General features: G+C 43.0%; 1 protein-coding gene across 2 annotated transcripts in view; it reads right to left on the reverse strand.

The window, feature by feature from the left end:
* Positions 1-25360, reverse strand: part of LOC126185857 (lipopolysaccharide-induced tumor necrosis factor-alpha factor homolog) — a 113572-nt gene that overhangs the window by 48093 nt on the left and 40119 nt on the right. Inside the window, exon 1 of one of the 2 annotated variants that reach the window (XR_007537227.1) lies at positions 12286-12432. The exons of the other annotated variant lie outside the window; for it this stretch is intronic. The gene's annotated coding sequence lies outside the window, so the exon portion shown is untranslated. Of the gene's footprint in view, positions 1-12285; positions 12433-25360 lie in introns of those variants that run through there. 2 annotated transcript variants of the gene reach the window in all.

Consider the following 25360-nt stretch of genomic DNA (forward strand, 5'->3'; position numbering starts at 1 on the left):
CCACCCTTAAAGGGATGAATGGGATGAAAGGTTTTTGAAAATATTTCGCTGTTATGGTGATTGGAAACTAGACCTCCGAAAACGGATTTTTTTTCAACCAGAAGTAAGTAAACAATTGTTTCAGCAAGTTTTTAAATTTAATCCATGTGTGGGTGAAATAATGGGTGAAAGGTACTAACAAAAATGGCTCTGAGCACTATGGGACTTAACATCTTAGGTCATCAGTCCCCTAGAACTTAGAACTACTTAAACCTAACTAACCTAAGGACATCACACAACACCCAGCCATCACGGGTACTAACAAAGTCTTTTCAAAACATCTATGAAAACTGACATTTGACTTTGCGGTTACAATTAAAAAAAAAAAACACGTATTTCAGTGTTTTTGGAAAGCCAACACCTAAGGAGGTGAAAGTTTTCTGTGGAAATTTCGCCACAAGAACTCAAAAGGCAGGATTAACGAAAACCTCCAGCTATCAGATTCGTTTTTCTGTCAGATGTACATTCTCTATGGCCTTAATTAACGCGAAAAGTTTAGATGATGTTGCAATTTGTGAACATAAAAATTCGATTAAAGAAAACAAAAATCTGTGCGCACCATACAGCCTACGCGAGCGAAGCAGCAGGCGCTAAGCTGGTGTATTGTATACATTTGTCCGTCCGAATGTTAAGAGTATCGCGCAATAATTTGAACTAAACCGGCCATATGCTTTCCAAGCTTTTTGGTAAGAATGTTAAACAACGACCTCTCTTTATACAGTGGTACAGATCTCCATTCTGGTGGTTTCGGAGAAGCAAGACGAGGTCTAGCCATTGCTCCAAAAATCAATCCCCCCGTTTGTTGTTGGTTGGGTTGTTTGGGGGAGGAGACCAAACAGAGAGGTCATCGGATTAGGGAAGGAAGTCGGCCGTGCCCTTTCGAAGGAACCATCCCAGCATTTGCCTGGAGCGATTTGGGGAAATCACGGAAAACCTAAATCAGGATGGCCTGACGCGGTATTGAACAGTCGTCCACCGTTTGTTGTGAAGCGCCTTCGACTGGAGCGTTGTGAGCTGAAGGCGCAGGCGCAGGGCGGCTAGGAGGAGCAGGAGATGCCAGCACGTGACTGCGCTGTGGAGCACTGGTCGACCTTGGTCGGTACCGTGGGGCCGGCACGCCGTCACGGGCCGCGCCTCCATTCCTGACCGTGGTGAAGGGCGCACTCCACGCCACACCGTACACAACACATGCGGCCGCTGGCTATCTTATCTCTGCGATGGGCGGCCGGCAATGTTTGCTGCAATGACCGTGCCCTGTGTCGCCGTAATTGTGCTGCACACGCAACGGGGAATCACCAGCTTGTCAGTATACCGTAGATTAGGCTGTAGCCACCCCTTACCCAGATACGGTGGCAGACATGCTTTCTCGAAATCCATTTAATAACCTAAATTGGTTACGTTAAAAAAAACGGGTTGTAAATGTGTGTCTCCACTGTTGTTCATATTATTTATGGATTATATGTTGAAAACAATAGACTGGCTGGGTGAGATTAAGATATGTGAACACAAAATAAGCAGTGTTGCATATGCGGATGACTTAGTTGTGATGGCAGATTCGATTGAAAGTTTGCAAAGTAACATTTCAGAGCTAGATCAGAAAAGCAACTGGAATCACTCAACAGAGAAAAGTCCACTGGACCTGACGGGATACCAATTCGATTCTACACAGAGTACGCGAAAGAACTTGCCCCCCTTCTAACAGCCGTGTACCGCAAGTCTCTAGAGGAACGGAAGGTTCCAAATGATTGGAAAAGAGCACAGGTAGTCCCAGTCTTCAAGAAGGGTCGTCGAGCAGATGCACAAAACTATAGACATATCTCTGACGTCGATCTGTTGTAGAATTTTAGAACATGTTGTTTGCTCGAGTATTATGTCCTTTTTGGAAACCCAGAATCTACTATGTAGAAATCAACATGGATTCCGGAAACAGCGATCGTGTGAGACCCAACTCGCTTTATTTGTTCATGAGACCCAGAAAATATTAGATACAGGCTCCCAGGTAGATGCTATTTTTCTTGACTTCCGGAAGGCGTTCCATACAGTTCCGCACTGTCGCCTGATAAAGTAAGAGCCTACGGAATATCAGACCAGCTGTGTGGCTGGATTGAAGAGTTTTTAGCAAACAGAACACAGCACGTTGTTATCAATGGAGAGACGTCTACAGACGTTAAAGTAACCTCTGGCGTGCCACAGGGGAGTGTTATGGGACCATTGCTTTTCACAATATATATAAATGACCTAGTAGATAGTGTCGGAAGTTCCATGCGGCTTTTCGCAGATGATGCTGTAATATACAGAGAAGTTGCAGCATTAGAACATTGTAGCGAAATGCAGGAAGATCTGCAGCGGATAGGCACTTGGTGCAGGGAGTGGCAACTGACCCTTAACAGACAATTGTATTGCGAATACATAGAAAGAAGGATCCTTTATTGTATGATTATATGATAGCGGAACAAACACTGGTAGCAGTTACTTCTGTAAAATATCTGGGAGTATGCGTGCGGAATGATTTGAAGTGGAATGATCATATAAAATTAATTGTTGGTAAGGCGGGTACCAGGTTGAGATTCATTGGGAGAGTCCTTAGAAAATGCAGTCCATCAACAAAGGAGGTGGCTTACAAAACACTCGTTCGACCTATACTTGAGTATTGCTCATCAGTGTGGGATCCGTACCAGATCGGGTTGACGGAGCAGATAGAGAAGATCCAAAGAAGAGCGGCGCGTTTCGTCACAGGGTTATTTGGTAACCGTGATAGCGTTACGGAGATGTTTAACAAACTCAAGTGGCAGACTCTGCAAGAGAGGCGCTCTGCATCGCGGTGTAGCTTGCTCGCCAGGTTTCGAGAGGGTGCGTTTCTGGATGAGGTATCGAAATATTGCTTCCCCCTACTTATACCTCCAGAAGAGATCACGAATGTAAAATTAGAGAGATTAGAGCGCGCACGGAGGCATTCAGACAGTCGTTTTTACCACGAACCATACGCGACTGGAACAGGAAAGGGAGGTAATGACAGTGGCACGTAAAGTGCCCTCCGCCACACACCGTTGGGTGGCTTGCGGAGTATAAATGTAGATGTAGATGAAATGTAAGGACTATGGTATGAAGATTAGCATCTCCAAAACGAAAGTAATGTCAATGGGAAAGAGATATAAAAGGATTGAGTGCCAAATAGGACGAACAAAGAACAGGTGGACGGTTTCAAGTACTTAGGATGCATATTCTCACAGGATGGCAACATAGTGAAAGAACTGGAAGCGAGGTGTAGCAAAGCTAATGCAGTGAGTGCTCAGCTATGATCTACTATCTTCTGCAAAAAAGAAGTCAGTACCAAGACTAAGTTATCTGTGCACCGTTCAATCTTTCGACCAGCTTTGTTGTATGGGAGCGAAATCTGGGTGGATTCAGGTTACCTTATCAATAAGGTTGAGGTAACGGATATGAAAGTAGCTAGGATGATTGCAGGTACTAGTAGATCGGAACAATGGCAGGAGGGTGTCCACAATGAGGAAATCAAAGAAAAACTGGGAATGAACTCTATAGATGTAGCAGTCAGGGCGAACAGGCTTAGATGGTGGGGTCATGTTACACGCATGGGAGAAGCAAGGTTACCCAAGAGACTCATGAGTTCAGCAGTAGAGGGTAGGAGGAGTCTGGGCAGACCAAGGAGAAGGTACCTGGATTCGGTTAAAAATGACTTTGAAGTAATAGGCGTAACATCAGAAGAGGCACCAATGTTAGCACTGAATAGGGGATCATGGAGGAATTTTATAAAGGGGACTATGCTCCAGACTGAACGCTGAAAGGTATAATCAGTCTTAAATGATGATGATGTAAATGTGTTCCCTTAAGTGGAAGTTATATTGTTACTTTCATGTGATGTACATAAAAAACCCCTCCCATGAACCACGGACCTTGCCGATTGTGGGGAAGCTTGCGTGCCTCAGCGATACAGATAACCGTACCGTAAGTGCAACCACAACTGAGGCGTATCAGTTGAGAGGCCAAACAAACGTGTCGTTCCTCAAGAGGGCAGCAGCCTTTTCAGTAGTTGCAGGGGCAACAGTCTGGATGATTGACTGATCTGGCCTTGTAACAATAAACCGAAAACGGCCTTGCTGTGCTAGTGCTGCGAGTGGCTGAAAGCAAGGGGAAACTACAGCCGTAATTTCTCCCGAGCGCATGCGCCTCAACTATGATCAAATGATGGCATCCTCTTGGGTAAAATATCCAGGAGGTAAAATAGTCCCCCATTCGGATCTCCGGGCGCGGACTACTCAGGATGACGTCGTCATCAGGAGAAACAAAACTGGCGTTCTACGGATCGGAGCGTGTCATATCCTTTAATCGGGCAGATAGGTTAGAAAATTTAAGAAGGGAAAGGGATAGGTGGGAATTATTGAAGTTCGGTGGCAGGAGGAACAGGACTTTTGGTCAGGTGAATACAGGGAAATATATACAAAAATCAAATAAGGGCAATGCAGAAGTAGGTCTTATAATGAGTAAAAAATAGAAACAACGAGTAAAAAAACAGGAACACAGATAAGCTACTATGAACAGCATAGTGAACGCATTATTGTAGCCAAAACTGACGCGAGCCCACACCCACCACAGTACTAAGTTTACGTGCCAACTAGCTCCGCAGATGAGGAAGAGATTGAGGAAATGTATGATGAGATAAAAGAAACTATTCAGATAGTTAAGGGATAGTCATGGAGTCCGATAGTAGGAAAAGGAAAAGTAGTAGGTGAATAGGACTGAGGTGAAAGGTATGAAAGCAGAAGCCGCCTGGTAGAATTTTGCACAGAGCATAACTTAATCATAGCTAACACTTGGTTTAAGAATCATGAGAGAAGGTTGTATACGTGGAAGAGACCTGGAGACACCGGAAGGTTTGATTGATTACGTAATTGTAAGACAGGGATTTAGGAACCAGATTTGAAATTTTAAGACATTTCCAGGGGCAGATGTAATCCCTGACCACAATTTATTGGTTATGAACTGCAGATTAAAACTGAAGAAACTGCAAAAAGGCAGATGAAATAGTCAAGGGAGCAGAGGATCAAGTAGGTAAAAAGACGAGGGTTGGTAGAAATCCTTGGGTAACACAAGAGACATGAGAAAATATAAAAATGCAATAAACGAAGCAGGCGAAAGGGAATACAAACGTCTAAAAAATCAGTTTGACAGGAAGTGCATAATGGCTAAGCAGGAATGGTCACAGGACAAATGTGGATGTAGAAGCATATATCATTAGAGGTAAGACAGATACTGCGTACAGGAAAATTAAAGAGACATTCGTAGAAACGAGAACCACCTGTATGAATATAGATCTCGGATTGAAAACCAGTCCTAAGTAAAGAATGGAAAATAGAAAGGTGGAACGAGTATATAGAGGGTCTATACAAGGGAGACGCACTTGAGGGCAATATTATGGAAATGGAGGAGAACGTAGAGGGAGATGAGAAGAAAGATATGATACTGCGTGAAGAATTTGACAGAGCACTGAAAGATCTAAGTCTAAACAAGGCCCCAGGAGTAGAGATCATTCCATTAGAACTACTGACAGCCTTGGGAGAGCCAGCCATGGCAGATCTCTACCATCAGGTGAGCAATACATATGAGATTTCAAGTAGAATATAATAATCCCAGCTCCAAAGAAGTCAGATGTTGACAGGTGTGAAAATTACAGAACTATCAGTCACGGCTGCAAAATACTAACACGAATCATTTACAGAAGAATGGAAAAACTCGTAGAAACCCACCTCGGGGAAGATCAATTTGGATTCCGGAGAAATGAATACTGACCCTACGACTTCTCAGGAGATAGGTTAAGGAAAGGCAAACGTACGTTTATAGTACATGTAGACTTAGGGAAAGCTTTTGACAATGTTGACTGGAAAACTCTTTCAATTTCTGAAGGTGGCAGGGGCAAAATACATGGAGCAAAAGGCTATTTACAATTTGTAGAGAAACCAGATGGCAGATATAAGGGTCGAGGGGCACGAAAGGGAAGCAGTGGTTGAGAAGGGAGTGAGACAGGGTTGTAGCCTATCCCCGATGTTCTTCAACCTGTATATTGAGAAGGCAGAAAAGGAAACAAAAGAAAAATTGGGAGTAGGAATTAAATTCCAGTTAGAAGAAATAAAAGCTTTGAGGTTTGCCAATGATATTTCAATTTTGTCAGAGACAGCAAACGACTTGGATGAGCAGTTGATCAGAATGGACAGTATCTTCAAAGGCGGACATAAGATGGACATCAACAAAAGCAGAACGAGGATAATGGGATATAGTCGAACTAAATCAGTTTATGCTGAAGGAATTAGATTAGGAAAATTGGAATTTTGTGGTAAGTTCTTATGGGACCAAACTGCTGAGGTCAGCGGTCCCTAAGCTTACGCACTACTTAATCTAACTTAAGGACAACACACACACACATCCATGGCCGAGGGAGGACTCGAGCCTCCGACGGGGGGAGCCGCGCGGGCCGTGACAAGGCGCCTCAGACCGCGCGGCTTAGATTAGGAAATGAGACACTTAAAGTAGTAAATGAGCTTTGCTATTTGGGAAGCAACATAACTGATGATGGTCGAAGTAGGGAGGATATAAAATGCAGACTGCCAATGGCAAGGAAAGTGTTTCCGAAAAAGAGAGATCTGTTAACTTTGGGTATAGATTTAAGTGTCAGGAAGGCCTTTCCGAAAGTATTTGTATGGAGTGTACCCATGTACGGAAGTGAAACATGGACGGTGAACAATTTAGACAAGAAGAGAATAGAAGCTTTTGAAACGTAGTGCTACAGAAGAATGGCGAAGATTAGACGGGTGGATCACGTAACTAATGAGTAGGTACCGAATAGAATTGGGGAGAAGAGAAATTTGTAATACAACCCGACCAAAAGAAGGATCCGTTGGTAGAACACATTTTGAGACCTCAAGGGATCACCAGTTAAGTACTAGAGAGAAGCGTGTGGGGTAAAAATTGCAGAGGGAAACCAAGAGATAAATACAGTAAGCAGATTCAGAGGAATGTAGGTTGTAGTAGTTACTCGGAGATGAAGATGCTTGCACAGCTAGAGTAGCATGGAGAGCTGCATCAAACTAGTCTTTGGACTGAAGACAACAACAACACACAAAAACTGTATCAGAATTGAACCAGCCACCCGTACGAATATGCGTAGGATCGACGATGCTGAGCCACGCGCTCGGTGGCAAGTATGAAATGTGAAAAACCGGTGCCCTCCTACTCGCTGGATGTTGAAGGCAAGGGAAGATTAGGGAAGGAAGAAAGATTGGGGTTTAACGTCCCTCGACACTGACGTCATTATTGACGGAGCACGAGATCGGAATGTCCGAACGAAGAGAAAGGAAATTGACTGTGCCCTTTCAAATGAACCATTAGGGCATTTGCCTGGTGCGATTTAGGAAACTCAAGGAAAATCTAACTCCGGATGTGCGGAAGTAGATTTGAATCGTCGCCTCCCGAAGGAAGATTGGAGAGGAGGGGAACACGTCTGCCATACGTGTTTTGGGACCCTGTTCGAGAACACGCTGTTTCTCTGTCTTACGCGAAAAAGAGTATCTGATGTGTGAACTTCAGGTACATTTATGTTCAATACTATGCCTCAAAATCAAAATGGCCAACTGAAGAATTATTATGAAACGGAGTTAACGATTTTCGATTTACAGTCCGATGATGCCAATCGCTCTGAAGAATAACGGAATTCCGTTCCCTTAAAATAGTGTTATGTTTTCCACTCAAAGAAAATAACGCACAACAACTATGCTCATAATTAAATAGCGCTATGTTATTACTTTAATGACATTAATTTCATAAATTTACACTGCATTTGTGAATCGCAACGTAAAAGTTTTCAAACACAACATGTCTGTGGCACCAGCTGAAGGTCGGAACTGCGCACTTTGACACAACGAACAAAGCACAATCGCTTGTTGGTTCACCATCATGAGCGCGAACCTGTTACTGACTCCGCTGTTACTTGCCCCGCACCTGGAGCAGGAGATTACAGTTTTAACGTCCCGTCGACAACGAGGTCATTAAAAACGGAGCAGATGCTCGGATTAGGGAAGGATGGGGAAGGAAATAGCTCGTGCCCTTTCAAAAGAACCAACCCGGCATTTGCCTGAAGCGATTTGGGGAAACCGCTACTTTCGCAGGCGGGCAATATGCGGCTGCAGTGGAGTGGAGCGAATGACAAACAAGCGATAGCTCGCGAAATTTAAAAAAGGAAACTCTACATTCAAAAGGTCGTATCTGCTTATTGTCAGAGTTATGGCCCAAATACTTTCGCGGGATCGGTTGCTGGGCTTGGTATCTTGCCAGTGTACTTTTTCTCCACAAAATACGAGGTCAAGTTGTTTCCATGTAAGATGACTATTGTTTAGTTTCTTTCCCTTCATTTAGTAGTTGACAGCTGTGAGTTTTCTTTGTCTGTAAGGTAAGAAAATTTGTACAATGGACATTCAACGACGTAAATTCATTGAAACAAGTCTACAGTTGATATAATAAAATCAAATAGGCTACTGTTTATGTGTGTAAGGCATACTTCATCATACTCTAATATTAACTGTATTTCCATGCATTAGAATATGCAAAGAGAGGAATGGAAAGGATGAAGATTCCATTCTACCTTTTGTGTGACAATGGCTTGTTCTCTTTCTCCTGCCATTTCTTGCCAGTATGTGATGGCACAACATGCACCTCTTAGCTGAGATACTCTGGCGGTCACATGTCATACAACAATGTGACAGTAAGAGAATAAACGACAGTCAGTGGAGTAATCCATCGTAACTGAATAAAACTGCAATTCGGATGGTGTTCGAACTTACACCTTTGCATTTTGCAGGCGGTGCTCTCACAAAGGAGATAACAGGGCAAGAGAATCACACAATAAATAACTCAGGGCATTTGGTGTAACTGCTGCCCTGAGATGAAAAGATTGGCTCTGGAAAGGAATCCTTGGCGGACCACTTTAATCGAATCAGAAGCAAATAACTTGTTGATGAAATGTTTGAGCGGAGCGAAAATGAGACTACAAATTAGACAGTGGGGTTTGTCCGAATTTTCACAGTCAAATGAAGGGTGGGAAATGGGCAAATATGGTATGAAACTGGCCAACATGAGGTTAATTTTGCAAAAAAAAAAACATAATGAACTCTTTGAAGTTAATCAGGGTAATAAAAAAATTAATTGATGATTTGAGAGAAAACGGAAAAGTTTCACGAGTAGCTGCTGCTAGCTATGTCAATGCAGTGTCAAAAATTTCACACCCTCAAGGCATAGCAATTTTGCGCATGAAAAGTTGCATTGGTGTGATATGTAACTACAAAAGAGACTTTCTTCGAATGAAGTACTAAATTTGGATGATTTAGAAAACAGAGGACACTAGGAAGGCAATGTAATGTCAAAGAGCTCACGCTTTCGGAACAAAAGTTGAAAGTAAAGAAGGTATAAAAATACATGGCCAAATTTTTTGTAAAATTAATTGTCTAAAAGTAAGAAAATAGATTAGAGGCACCTATGACGTGACTTTGAATAATGCTCGAAATTATGTACAGCAAATGAGGTGCCAACTGAGAATGTTCAATTTTAAATTGGAATCACGGAATTTTAAAGAGTGCTAGAGGGTACTTGTGTGGTGGATTATGTAGACTGTGCCGTCTGCTCTTCTGTGGCGTTGACATATTTCTATCATCTATCATCTAAAATGTTCCACCAATTTTTCCGTTTTAAAAAGTTGTCATTAGAGAAACCCTCCAATTTCAGAAAGAGAATGCGCATTTCTTGTTGGCAACTCACTCGCTGCTACTTATTTCGAGCACCTTTCAAAAATGCGTCAAATGTTGCTCTGGGTATTTTATTTCTTACTTCTAGACAATCATTTCACAAAACATTCTACTTTTTTTCAGAAGGGCATTTCTATCAATAGGGTTACCATACGTCCGCATTTATGCGGACATGTTCGTATTTTCGACGTTTAATGTAGAACCACATATTTTTATGATTGTGACTACTATCCGCATTTTTTCCTTTAGGAGTTCAGATCTTTTGATTTCTGTTTTCATCTCGTATCATCAACGTTTTATATACTTTTTACTTCAGTTATTGAATTACAGCATTTGCTATTTGCTTACAATCGATCTGCTATGCTAGCACAATCGAAGATAGTGATTTATATTGCTTAGAATCAATGTTTCGATCTGGCTGTTTAGAGTACCTGAATATGTGGAGGCAACCACTACGTGAATTGTCTTGTTTTGAGTAGTTTATTTTTGCAGATGTATCATGGACGTATGTGGAAGAATCTATAAAGTTTTTGTTGGATAAAAATAATGAAACCGATAAGCTTTTTGAAAACTTTAAAATTAAAAAAATCGGACACACATCATACAAAATGTGAACCAACCCAGAAAAAATGGTGCAGGTACATTGAGTCGTATAGTACTGAGGAACAGTTTAGTGAATTAATTAAAATCGTGCAGTAGTTGTTTGCAGTGTCAGCCCATAACGCTTGTGTTGAGAGATTGTCCTTAGTACAGACACAGTGAACAAAGGAGAGAAATACACTGACAATCGAACATGTAGAAGTGATTGCAGAGGTGAAGTTTAATTTTCGACGTTTGAAATGCAAAAGCTTTTTTAAATATTTGTGTCAACGCGAGGTACTTTTTAAAAGATTCGGTCCTATGAAAAGTATACACGGGATATGTGCTCTGAAGTAACGTTGGTATGTGTGATGTGTATAATAGTTTATCTTTTTGTTTGTTTCTTATGTTATAAATTTAAAATACGGAAAGTGCCCTTTTTTCGTCCCAAAATGCGGAAAGTTGCCTCTTTTTTGCATTCCAAAATATGGTAAACCTACATGTGAAGGATTATTCCTCAAACAGCAGAGCCGTGGCGTTGGCACATCACCCAACATCAGTGGAAAGCAGTCGCGCGTTTCCGTCGCCGGTGACCGAATGTGGAAACGTTTCCACAGGACACGGCGGTGACTCATGCACACGCGACACTCAGCTGAGTGCACACGTCCTCACGCTGGGACGTTTTACTCACAGCCATGTGATGGTGTGTGTGTGTGTGTGTGTGTGTGTGTGTGTGTGTGTGTGTTTGTTTACATCCGAATAGTTCGAGAATGTTATTGTATACGAGATGTTCTTTGCAGTCTATCCATACATGATAAATTTTATTTCAGCATCCATACGCTTCAGACGGATGCTAGAATGTGAGTGAAACAATGGCAGAAGTAGTAAAGCGCTGCAAAAACTAGAATAACTGTCAAATAAATATAAGACGTAGCAGAGGAATGAAATAATTTTGCTGTCTAGAAAGCAAGATTACAAAGGCCAAAGCAAGAAGAATATTACAGGTGAAGGAAATGTTCTTTGACTGAATACATCAGTTGGTGTGAAAGACGGTGACAGAATTTGGAAAACAGTTCCTGAAGTTTTACTGTGAATAGCACTGCATAGCAGAGAAATCTGAAATTGTGGAACAGAATATAATTTAAATGAAATGCTGTGGTAGTATATATAAAATTACGTAAACTGATTTAGTACAAAATGATATCGCAAAAAAGGTGAGAGCAGAACACGCTCATCGGTTCGTGAGACACACGAACCGGCATCTTAGACTGTTCTGTTTGTCAGTGGAAGGGGTAAATGCGAGGGGAGTTAAAAAGACTGATAAATGGCATACATCAGACGGTGACAAAAGACACGTAGGATAGCATTTAAAGCAGTGGAATTTACTACATAAGTGTGACTTCTCACGGAAACCTTATGAGACAACAGAGGAACTCGGCCGGTGAGGAGAAACGCGGAAAACATATAGCACTTTAAAACAATGCCTCGGCCTCCCTTTCACGATTGGGAAATTTAGCTGCGCTTTCCGGTTAGCTATTGATAACATTGAAACGCATTTTATTAAGTTATTTTCCACAGGTTTTGCTACCTTCTTCAGATCAATAACAGTTTTCTGTTTCAACACGTTCATTCGCCACACCAGGTGCGACACGCACTAATGGTGTCTAATCGCTCGTTTTTACTCGCTTTTTGGCCTTAAAGAATCTCTCCCATTTGAAACTCACTTCAGTTTTGCTTTGTTCTCGTAACACGTAGATAACAAAATGTGAGTTAGCACGCCAGGTGTATTTCCCCGTATGAAATTTACCACTCACTGGCACCACACTTCACTGCGCAACATAACGTTTCTCCGCGTACTTACTGTTGCAACGGCGGCCCGCTGTGTTGTCTCCACACCGATGCCCTTGGCAGTGAACGCTTAGGCCGAGCAGCTAAACAGCTAACCAAGTGTGACGCGGCTGCGACTGGCGTTCTACTGAGTGAGAAGTGTTTATGCGCCGCCCGGCGAAGGGGCTTTAACCCTCCCCCTCCCTTCCCCTCCGCCCCCGCCAAACGGCGAACCTACGACGACGCCACCAAGGCAGCGACGCGTTGGCTTACATTCGGAGCGGAGGTCTTTTCCACGAACAGAATAAAACAAGTTTTTCTTGGCAGCAGTTTTCGTTATCTTTCTTTTTTCATCTGGATGTTGAACGCGTGATACGCGAACTTGTACCTGCTGGATCGACTGTCGATGGAAGTTTTAGCCTGTACTCGCATTCGGCGGAAGTAAATAAACCCCCTTCTTTTATTGCTACATTCAACATGTTAACACAATGGTCGACAGACAGGGATACCCCCTGCATACGGAAATGTAAGTCGAACCAACTACCCTATCGTGAACCGTTGAAGCAGAGTGCCGAGGAATTCCATAGGACGCTCTTTCAGTATGTGTCTACAAGCTGTCAGACGTTTTAGTAGCACACTCCGATAGCTTGCCGACGGCACAGTGAGGTGCAAGAAAGTAAAAAATTCAGAGTGACTTCTAAGACGAGACATACAGCAGAACAAGTATAGTTTTAGAAAAAAATTGGTGAATGGCAGTTCATAGACATTAATAAATGGTTCCTAGCCCTTTATGTGTAACTAAACTTTGAAAAGACACACTACATGCGGTTCAAAACTTTTAAAAGATTTCCTCCCAGTGTGTGTCTAAAATATCCCAAGCGGATGGAAGAGTTTCACACATACTTTCTAGCGAGTTAAAACTTCACAATAAATTAAATTAGGAGATGCATACTACAGCGAATTGTTGAAACGCCTAAACAGGTCTTCATTTGGAATGTGGTTGTTATCAGATACATGTGATACAAAAATACTTCGCTCCCTCTTTGTTCCATAATGTTGAAAGGGATAATTTTTTTGGTGAACTCAGCAAGCCAAGCTGAAGTTTTCAGAGTCCACTAGCGTGTAATACGAATTATTTGGGTGTGAACTCAAGAACGCTCTGCGTAAAATTGGCCAAGGAACTGTAATAATTATCCCTGCTGCTTCGTAATATATCTACTACTCAATGAAACTTGCCACAAGATTTCTCTCTTTGGAAATAAGGTCATTTCATGGAATCATTACGTGAAATAAGAACAATCTCCATAAAGATTTAAAGTCATTTACTCTGCGCTAGAAAGATTTCTATTAAGAATGGGAAACATTTTCAATAATTTCCCAACAGCCATAAATAGTTTAACCAACGAAAAAAGTTGAGATGAATAAGAACCTAAGGATTAAGTGGTGGCCAGTTGCTTCCATTCCATCGACGAGTATCTTAGTCGAACTTACTGGTGTATATTATTATCTATAATATCAAATAACGTGTTACGTGAAATCGAAATTCTGCACGTCTTGAATGCAATCGTATGATCAGTTTAATTAGGTGTTGTAAAGCGATTTTCTTTTTGATGATTGTAGTTACAGTAGACCAATAATTATCATATATCCTCCAGTGTATTGTGCATTTACATATCACGTGGAAAGATTGTTGTACTGTCTCTCGAAGAAAGTATACTTACGATATTTTTTTTACTTAATCTACATTCATCTCTTTTTTGTAAGCTTGTGTTACGTATTCTTAATTTGTTACGATTTCTACACCCTTGAGAATCTCCTATCTATGTATGGAACAAAAAGTATGTCTAATCTAACCCCAATCTTATGCAATGGTTGACAGCTTGTCTTAGATATAGATAAACGCAATACAGTGCTGACTGATAGGAAAACTACAGTGCATGTTAACTAACAAGGCATCAAGTGAATGCTTTTCGACTTTTCAGCATTATCACTAGCTTCTTTTGAAGAAGTTCAAAGGAAACACAGAGGCATATTGCTAGATTTGTAACCGGAGACACACCCAATACGAGAATGTTAAGAAGAAACTAACGTAAGTGATATTAGCTGGAAATCTCTGGTGAAAGGCGACGTTATTTCAAAGGAGGGGCGTTGACTAAATTTCGAGACAGAAGTAGCGTGCAATGAATGTTCCATTGTCTGCGTGGTGTAAGAAATATAAAAACAAGATCCGAAAGCAACATGCGCGGAGCGAAGTACGGTAATTTTTACGTATGTTCCATTCGCGATAGGAACAAGAAACGTATTGGCAAATGACTGTACGAAATGCCGTCTACTAAGCATTAAATTGTGATTGATGCAATCTAAATGTGGATGTGCAAATCATGTCGCAAATCCATTGTAAAGATGAATGTTCTAGAAGAGCCTTACTGCAGTGAAGAGCAGTATCCTGTTATTTCGCTTTCCTAGAGTGATACAGTGAGACCTATTGCAATGAAGTTTTATGTGCCTTTACATAGTACTTTGGCTGAAAACATTACAGGAGCTATTGCCACAGTGATAAACAATCGCTGAATGACACTATGTGAAAACTAACACATCTGAATGCCGAGATATTCTTCAGAGGTGCAAGGTGACTGGATGGGTGCAATGCAGATTAACTCCTAAAATTAGAGGGGGGGGGGGGTGGTTAGTGTTTAACGTCCCGCCGACAACGAGGTCATTAGAGACGAAGCGCGAGCTCGGGTGAGGGAAGGATTGGGAAGGAAATCGGCCGTGCCCTTTCAAAGGAACCATCCCGGCATTTGCCTGAAACGATTTAGGGAAATCACGGAAAACCTAAATCAGGATGGCCGGAGACGGGATTGAACCGTCGTCCTCCCGAATGTAGGTCCAGTGTGCTAACCACTGCGCCACCTCGCTCGGTCCTAAAATTAGAGACCATGTTGAACTGAGGCGCCGTTGAGAAGGACAAGACGATGGTATTGTTGTAAATCACATAGTTTGAAATAAAACAAAATGAATCACACAAAAAAGCAACGAGCTATTGTTCTTCACCAAAATCAAAGAAGCTTCAAATATATCCAAAGAAGGCCACGTTAATTTTCCTTTGAGATGAATGTGACAATAATGGAGCACTGAAAATTTAGAGGGAATACTCAATAATGTATCGTATTCAGACATGTCATATCGAGGATACATGCGACTGCTGTCAACGGCAGACGTTCTGCAATATGGTTATCTAAGTTCAGATATCGTTCGAGTGACGTTCGCCATATAGGTGTGTTTCTCGTCCATGAATCTTTGTGTAACTGTATCGCTAAGACGGTTGTTAGGATGAAGAGTGTTTTGTTCTACTAAAGATGCAGGACATGTCGCTTGTAAATCGTTATCCAAATATACCACGGAATTTTTTATACAAGAATTCACATTCTTAGAAACATTTTTTGTTTTAAATGTTGTATCTTTTGGGCTGAAGGCCATACAGCGAGCTCCCAATGTTTTGTAACTTTACAGATTAAAGTTACATTCATCCGAAACTTCTACAATTAGTTTCATAATTAATATATTATTTTGAAGGAGGAGCGTTGCTATATTACTTGGTAATGAGGGATGAGATCTGACTAACTGTGGTGTTAAATCAGTTTGCTGGTTTGCATTCAGTTTACATTCCAAAAAAGGTAAAATGTGACTGATAGCTCCTACTGTTATCCATCACATCTGCTATCCATCACATTCACAAAAAGGGTTATGAACTCGGATTGAACGTTTGTTCGAACTGATGAATAGGTTTGGGCTACCTTGGCACAGTAAAGAAAATGGTAGAAGTAAGTATTTCACGAATTCATCTCAGTCATGCGACTATAGCTTCCTTGTATTTCAAAAGAATCATGCAAAACATAGAATTTTCGTGTAGTGTCATCTAGAGACCTTGTGCTATAGTCAGAGGGAAAGTGAGGAAGGTAGGGGTTTAACGGTCCGTAGACATCGGGGTCATTGGAAAAAAGGAACAAATCGACCTCGAGCGATCACCCATCCGCTTCGATGAGCCGCAACACTTCATTATCTTTGGAGTTCCGTGTTTCGTTTGTCTTTCATTCGAACTGTTCTGTTCGTTAGTCATTGCTACTAATTATTTCATAAACGCCGCTACTGTAGTTTTTGTTAATACCAAGTTTCAAGGACAACGTCTGAAAACGTTAGTTTCCGTAACTAATATATCATACTTACTTCCATTTAATTCGTTAAGCAACTGTCATCTCTTTCCTAATCTTGGTATTACGTCTCTGCTCAACACTCAGTGTTAATCTTCTAACTCCCCGCGTTGATGGCGAATAAACAAAACCTAGAATGCTGCTGAAGGACATATGACGTCTAGAGATGTGAGGCACTGTACAACCATGTATTAGCATTCGCTCTTTGTGGGTAACTAAGCTGTTAGAGAAATGAACAATACTAAAAGTCGCACAGTTTAAAAGCTGCTTGCTACTAAATCGCAGCTGGACTACGAAAGAGGAGTGTTCAGTAAGTAATGCAACACATTTGTTTCTGAAAGCAGGTTAGTTTCTGTTCGGATTCCAGTACATCATATTATCCCCCACTGTTTCGGCTACAAACCGCTATTTTTCAACCTAACCTCCGTTTAATGCGACAGCATTAGGTCACCTTACTGAGAGCGCCCGTATGCCGATGTGTTACCACCAACGTCTTGCTGCGTCGACATCATCCCCAGCATCCGCGTTCTGCTAACCAATGGAAGTCGAAAGGTGCGAGATCTGGGCAGTAGGGTGGTTGAGGAAGAACATTTCAATGAAGTTTTATGAGCTCCTCTTGGGTACGCAGACTTGTGTAAGGTCTTGCGTAGTCATGGAGAAGAAGTTTTCATTTATGTAGCTACGAACATGCATAAGTCGTTTCTTCAGTTTCTTGGGGCTAACATAATACACTTCAGAGTTGATCGCTGCACCATGAGGGAGGACGTCAAGCAGAGTAACACCTTCACAATCCCAGAAAAACGTCGCCATGACTCTACCGGCTGAAGGTGCGGCTTTGCACCTTTTCTTCGGAGGAGAGATGGTGTGGCGCAAGTCCACGGATTGGCGTTTTGTTTCCGATTCGAAGTGATGAATCCATGTTTCATCGCCTATGACGACATTGGACAAAAAGTCTCACGATCAGATTCTTGGACGAGAAAAAGTGTTGCATTTCTTTTTGAATACCACTTGTACGTGAGAAGAAAAATGGCACTCGACGAGCGGGCAATAACGAAAGTAATATAGCAACAGAAAGGACATTTTATGAATAAAAATATTGCCATTAAAAAGTAAATATACCCACTTGAGTATACAATAAAAACTATAAGCTTTCTGAAGGAGCTACGTTTCTGTCCACCCATCTTGATTTCTACTGTAGTTTTCAAGACAGGTACCAAATGGCAGCTGTTCTTACACATAACTTGTCAAGTGGAAATGTTACCGTATTCAAAACACCAGTGCGCAAAAAATGATGTGTTAGGCGATGTACTTTATTTACTGCGCCAGAATTGAAAGGGTTAATGACCTACAATGTATGCCCAGCAATAAATGTCTTAACTGCGGTGTTAGTCCGGCCAGTTTCAGGTCCTCAGCTGGAAATAAAAACGCCGAGTGGCTAGGGCCTCCCGTCGCGTAGACCGTTCGCCTGGTGCGAGTCTTTCGAGTTGACGCCACTTCGGCGACTTGCGTGTCGATGGGAATGAAATAATGACGATACGGACAACACTACCCAGTCCCTGAGCGGAGAATATCTCCGATACAGCCGGGAATCGAACCCGGGCCGTTAGGTATGACATTCCGTCGCTCTGACCACTCACTCACCAGGGTCAGGTCCTCAGATATTGCCTTATAATTTAACGCGTCGTGTAGTGTAATTTTTCAATGTTCTCGTCTGCGCCCGAGTTTTCGTGGCGGCCATCCTGTATTTTCAAAGTGTGTGTGGCTCTTTCGCTGCCCAGCAGACTCTGGGCGCAGCTACAAATAGTTTGCTCACATCTCACTGCGGTGCTGTGCTGTGCTGTGCGGCTCCACCCGGAGAAGGGACGGGGGGGGGGGGGGCGGGCGACAGTTGGGTTTATTGCGGTGGGGGGGGGGGAGGGGGGGGGGCGGGCAGCGAGCAGCGAGTGGAGAGGAACGCTGCACAGCTGCTGGTCGTCTCTTCCCTGCCTTTGCCACAGAGTTAACATGCTATCTCGTGTTTCAGCTTTCAGCAAATGCTGTACGTACACTAGCAGTCATGCAGGTCGGCATCTGAAAATTCTGTTACACGTTTGTGATTTGCTTCCACCAACATAATTTACATCTGATTACTTTCTTGCTTTCACTTCTTTTATGGCGCGGTTCTGGCAAGTTACACGTACGTTTAGAATCTTCATTGTGCTTTCCAAACTTTCCTGAAATTTCAGTTTTGCATGCAAATTTCTACGGTGCACAGAAGCTAGATGCGTCACTTCACACACACACACACACACACACACACACACACATATATATATATATATATATATATATATATATTACGCTGGATCAATGCAGTACATTGTGCCGATCGGAAAACCTATGTTTATTTTTGTTCTAATGTATGTCTTCTTTTGAATTTGCAGTTGCCTGCTGATTATGAAAAGTAACATATGCAGGGAGATTCAATTACCCCACCCTATGGGTTTTATGACACCCGAAACGCCTTCAAAAACAACACGCGAGATTTTCATAATCCCTAATTATTGCAACGTGCAAATTGTTAGTTCTACAGAGAAAACGAACAGGATATTATTGCAGGAAATTTAATGTAGTTAAATTTTGTACTGTGGTACGTTTCTGCTGGAGGCTACAATTTTCGAGTTACCGAAGAAAAGTTTTGTACGTTTTTCTTCAACGACTCGGAAACTACGACCTCTAACGGAAACTTATCCCAGTACAAAATTTTAATACATTAAATTCCCTAGAAAACGTTCCTGTTCATTTTTCTCTAGAACTAACAGTCTGCACATCGCGAGCATTAGAATATTTGAAGGCATTGCAGGTTGCAGAAAACTCTGTATGTGTGCAGTTTTCTTTCAAGTGAGGAAAATCACTGCAGAAACATACACAGGTGTCTAAAACTTGAGGAAAGAAACTTTCGCATGATGTACGGCTGGCTACCTTTTAACACAGCTCGATGGAACTTGGATCCCATACAGGGAGAGCTGCTACAGTATAGTACAGAAAGTAACTGAAAGAAATACTCAATGAGACGAACATAAATGACAATTTTATACAAAGAATATAATTACACTGAAGTCATCGCAATTTATGATGGTCCCATGGACATTAAACAAGTGAGACATAGTTGTTAACAGGGTGTACGATCTCCACGGACGGCAGTCCATGCTCCAAGGATTCCATTCCTCCACTAGCGCTTGACAACTGCTAGATGGTAATTGGCGCTCGTGGACGTCTTACAATACGTCTCTCCACCGCTTCCCATACGTGCTCAAACTGATTTAAATTGTGTGAACGGTCATGCTAGTTCTTTCGCCGAATATCCTTTCGTTCCGAGAGCTCCTTCTCTTGCGCCGTTGACGCGATCGCTCATTCTTGTCCTTAAAAATGAAGTCAGTTCCGAACGCACCTCGAAAAGATGCACATGCTGCAGGAGTAGAGTGTCGCAAGAACGTTGACTGGTGAGGGTACCATGTTCAAATATTTGATGCCAGCACGCCCATGCAACATTATGTCTCCCCACATCTTAACATCTGCACCACCAAAACAATGATTGACGATATTCCTGGGGGCATTTCGTGAACCAACTTCTTGACCTAAGACAATAAGAGGAGGAGAAGTGCCGCAAGCGTAGGGGAGCGGCAGATGCCGAACAATTTTCGCTGTCGGTTTCTGCAGTTACCGCGTTCTTCATCTCTTCTTGTACAATAAATATTTTTTCTGTATCTGTACACGTTTGTATTATATAACCAAACGGAACTTACTATGTGGATGACCCTCGTATTTATTAATACACATTTTTTACCCTGAACTCCAAAACAGTTACCAAAAAGTACTTAAGCAACACCAAATTTTACCAATTTGTCGGTGAAGGACATCAACTCTCCGTATTCCATCCCCCCCCCCCCCCCCCCCCTTGACCGACTTCTAGAATCGCTCCACCATTCTGAACTTTTATCAGTTCGCCACTCAGTAATCGTGGTTCATTTGCATTTGGTGCGTGCTGAACCACAAATCCATGTGTGCAGTTCCATAGCTGCAGCCGTGCCTGGCGAGCAAAGATAAGTTTTGTTGTAATTAATAAAGTATTACCTATTCAGAGTGCTATAACTGTATTACTACTAGCCACCTCACTGTCCAAGATCGGACACAACACTTCCTATCATAACGCAATGCAAACATCACACTACACTACACATAACGGATATACGAGGGTTGGAACTTTAATAGTGGCAACTATTTATTTACAACTCGTAAAAAATAGACACGTGTTTCAAAGTTTTACTGCCCTTCAAAGTAGTCACCGGCATTGTGTATAACCCGTTGCCAGCGATGTGGAAGTCATAGGATACTCTTAGTAGTGCCAGTTGTGTTGACAGTTCGAGCGGCGCGGTCTATTGCCCGACGAATTTGTAGCAGTTCTGAAGCGAATGCCGTGAAGTGTTTCCTTCAGTTTACAAATCGAGTTGAACTTAAGTCAGGGGAGTGCAGTAGGTGGTAAAGCACTTAGCAGCCCATCAGTCAAACAAATCAGTAACAGCTTGCACTGTACGTGCTTGAGCATTGTCCCGCATAATGATTGTCAGGTCCTGCAGAAAGTGTCATCACTTCTGTCTGGTCGTAGCTTGCGTTCCAAACATGACGCTGACAGTTGTTCTTGGCTCAGCAGTGAAACTCAAATTTTGACAACTGCTGTTGCAGCAAACGTAACCGATCTAACAACTGCGCCAGACACTTATTGTCTTTTATAGGCGTTGCCGGCCGCAGCGCTGTATTCTGCCTGTTTGCATATCTCTGTATTTGAATACCCATGCTTATACAAGTTTCTTTGGCGCTTCAGTGTATATCGTTTGTACATCGCTGTTATAGACGTTAACGTCTGAGTTTACAAACAAGAGATGCTGTTCCCTTCAAGTAGCTACTCAGTTGTAATTGTGAGTGAGAGTGTATGTAGTTCAGTGACCTCACAACGGAAACTCCTTGGCAGCACCGGGAAGCGGTGCAGTATAGTCCGCGTGTACACATATTTTCTGTAAAAAGTGGCCAGTGATGTTGCACTTTATGTAATTATATTGTCAATACATTCCACATGTACAACGGATCTGATGTTAAATAATAATGTGCCTCAATGGAAGTACACTGAATATTCAACAAAGATGTCTGTGCACGTGTATGCTTCAAAGTGTAAGGCAATGTACGAGAGTTAACTTATGCCAGGAACATATATAAATCAAGGTAGTCATAAATGGAGCTCGAACTGCTTGATACAACTGTCAGCATTCGCATGAACACGCTGTCGTGTGCTTACTCGCCCACTTTCCCTGCAGCCACCCATTCATTGCTGTAGATCTGAGAAGGCAGCGTCCCAAGAGCGATGTACAGTATTTTTGGCATGCTCTTCTCGCCTCAAGGTCTTAGTCGACTAAGAGGAGGAGAAGTGCCGCAAGCGTAGGGGAGCGGCAGATACCGAACAGTTTTCTCTTCGCTGTCGGTTTCTGCAGTTACCACGCTTTTCATCCGCCCCTACGAAGTCACGAGATACTATTAACCATGCATCCACTAAACCGTTGGTAACACCTGTTCCGGGCCGCATACTCTTGGCAAGTTGATAAAACTGAACATTCGATGGTTGGAGTGGTGAATTCTTAAAACGGCGAAGCAACTGAGTGCAGTTTCCTAGGAAATCTACACCGTGCTTCAAAAACATTCCTCTGATTCCACAAGACAGCTCGATCGCACATTCATTACTCACTGTGCGTTAAGTCCCGATGGCGCTAACACAACAACAAAAGGAGTTTTCTGTTCTTCATTTCAACAGATGCAATTCAGTTACAACACTGCCACTTTATTTTCGACGAGAGTGAGATACAAGTAAGATGTCCGGACTTACAACAGATTTTTCTAAAACAAAATATCTCTCCACAGGAAGTAAACATATACACTCCTGGAAATGGAAAAAAGAACACATTGACACTGGTGTGTCAGACCCACCATACTTGCTCCGGACACTGCGAGAGGGCTGTACAAGCAATGATCACACGCACGGCACAGCGGACACACCAGGAACCGCGGTGTTGGCCGTCGAATGGCGCTAGCTGCAAAGCATTTGTGCACCGCCGCCGTCAGTGTCAGCCAGTTTGCCGTGGCATACGGAGCTCCATCGCAGTCTTTAATACTGGTAGCATGCCGCGACAGCGTGGACGTGAACCGTATGTGCAGTTGACGGACTTTGAGCGAGGGCGTATAGTGGGCATGCGGGAGGCCGGGTGGACGTACCGCCGAATTGCTCAACACGTGGGGCGTGAGGTCTCCACAGTACATCGATGTTGTCGCCAGTGGTCGGCGGAAGGTGCACGTGCCCGTCGACCTGGGACCGGACCGCAGCGACGCACGGATGCACGCCAAGACCGTAGGATCCTACGCAGTGCCGTAGGGGACCGCACCGCCACTTCCCAGCAAATTAGGGACACTGTTGCTCCTGGGGTATCGGCGAGGACCATTCGCAACCGTCTCCATGAAGCTGGGCTACGGTCCCGCACACCGTTAGGCCGTCTTCCGCTCACGCCCCAACATCGTGCAGCCCGCCTCCAGTGGTGTCGCGACAGGCGTGAATGGAGGGACGAATGGAGACGTGTCGTCTTCAGCGATGAGAGTCGCTTCTGCCTTGGTGCCAATGATGGTCGTATGCGTGTTTGGCGCCGTGCAGGTGAGCGCCACAATCAGGACTGCATACGACCGAGGCACACAGGGCAAACACCCGGCATCATGGTGTGGGGAGCGATCTCCTACACTGGCCGTACACCACTGGTGATCGTCGAGGGGACACTGAATAGTGCACGGTACATCCAAACCGTCATCGAACCCATCGTTCTACCATTCCTAGACCGGCAAGGGAACTTGCTGTTCCAACAGGACAATGCACGTCCGCATGTATCCCGCGCCACCCAACGTGCTCTAGAAGGTGTAAGTCAACTACCCTGGCCAGCAAGATCTCCGGATCTGTCCCCCATTGAGCATGTTTGGGACTGGATGAAGCGTCGTCTCACGCGGTCTGCACGTCCAGCACGAACGCTGGTCCAACTGAGGCGCCAGGTGGAATTGGCATGGCAAGCCGTTCCACAGGACTACATCCAGCATCTCTACGATCGTCTCCATGGGAGAATAGCAGCCTGCATTGCTGCGAAAGGTGGATATACACTGTACTAGTGCCGACATTGTGCATGCTCTGTTGCCTGTGTCTATGTGCCTGTGGTTCTGTCAGTGTGATCATGTGATGTATCTGACCCCAGGAATGTGTCAATAAAGTTTCCCCTTCCTGGGACAATGAATTCACGGTGTTCTTATTTCAATTTCCAGGAGTGTATTACACTATCATGGATGGATATGCCGCTGAGGCATGTCGAAAACATAAATATCTGGGAATTATAATCTCAGATCGGGGTTCCAGAAAAGAAGAAATAAGGCAGATGACAACACAAGCCAAACAGTCCACCGATAAGCTGGACTCCGGCCTTTCATCAGATAAAATTAAGAACAAAAGAGATTAAGCGAATCAATAATACGAATCATTTGTGTTTATGTGGATCAGAATCCTCAGAAATGATAAAACAAGATGGAAGAAAAATTGAAGCCGTGAAAATGGATTTTTTGAGACGAAGTTGCAGAGTTTCAACGCGAGAGAAAATCAAAAACTAAGGAATCAGGAAGCGAATAAAAACTTCCCATGTACATAATTGAAAAGACTGAAAAACGGCGTTTAAAATGGTACGGACATGTCGTAAGAATAGGTTATGAACGGTGATCGGGAGAAGCACTTTGTTTACAAATTCCTTACAAGAGAAAAAGATGAAGACATCATGCAGAATGGAAAAAATGAAGTGGTGCAGGGTATGTTGTGAAGAAATTTGAAAGGAGATATGTACAAGGCTCGAGAGACTTGGATACGAGGTTGCGAGAAACGGCCTCAGGATCTGTACATATTTTGTTTTATACAATTAATCCCGAGCATAGACGATATTTAAGTACCCACCTATATTTATGGCTCTCTGAACTGAATAATGCTTTACAGATGTCCAGAATACCTCGATTTGAAATACGTGCCGCACAAATGTTACATTTCATTCGGGGAGCTCTGGACCGCGCCGGTCAAAAACACTCCATGTCAGTCAGTGATAGGTAGCGTTCTCGCTTCCCGCGCCCGGGTTCCCGGGTTCGATTCCCTGCGGGGTCAGGGATTTTCTCTGCCTCGTGATGACTGGGTGTTGTGTGATGTCCTTAGGTTAGTTAGGTTTAAGTAGTTCTAAGTTCTAGGGGACTGATGACCATAGATGTTAAGTCCCATAGTGCTCAGAGCCATTTTTTTTTCACCCGTGATATTTTGCGAATCGTATAAAGCCGATGTTAGTGTGGTCAACATGAATTTGCATAAAAACCTTTACAATGCGTATGTTAAGTGGCATGCCGACAAATCGAAACACACGTGCGAGCAAGATGTTAATGATTTGTGGAAGGAAGTCCGTCAGTCCGAATATTACTCAGGGTTGGCATGTTTAAAATAAAGTAGTTTTAATCAGGTGTTAAGACAATGTTTAATACACCTTATAAATAAAACGGCTTCAAAACAAAATAAAAATAATTTTTGCGTATTTTTATCCGACTTTGACGTAACCTTCAAGTCAGTTGAGGGAGTCTCACGTCTCACCAAGGGAGGAGGGGAGGGGGATCAAATTTTATACAAAACCCTTCACCATACTGACGGGCGTCCCAATACAGCGAATTCGACGTAGCCGCGTACCCAGTGTAAGTAGGCTGTTCAGGTTTTTATGTTGGTAGCATCACGTGGCGCTCTGTATGAAAATCACTGGCTGTGCTGTGTGC

This window comes from Schistocerca cancellata, chromosome 1, assembly GCF_023864275.1.
Source record: "Schistocerca cancellata isolate TAMUIC-IGC-003103 chromosome 1, iqSchCanc2.1, whole genome shotgun sequence".
NCBI lineage: Eukaryota > Metazoa > Arthropoda > Insecta > Orthoptera > Acrididae > Schistocerca > Schistocerca cancellata.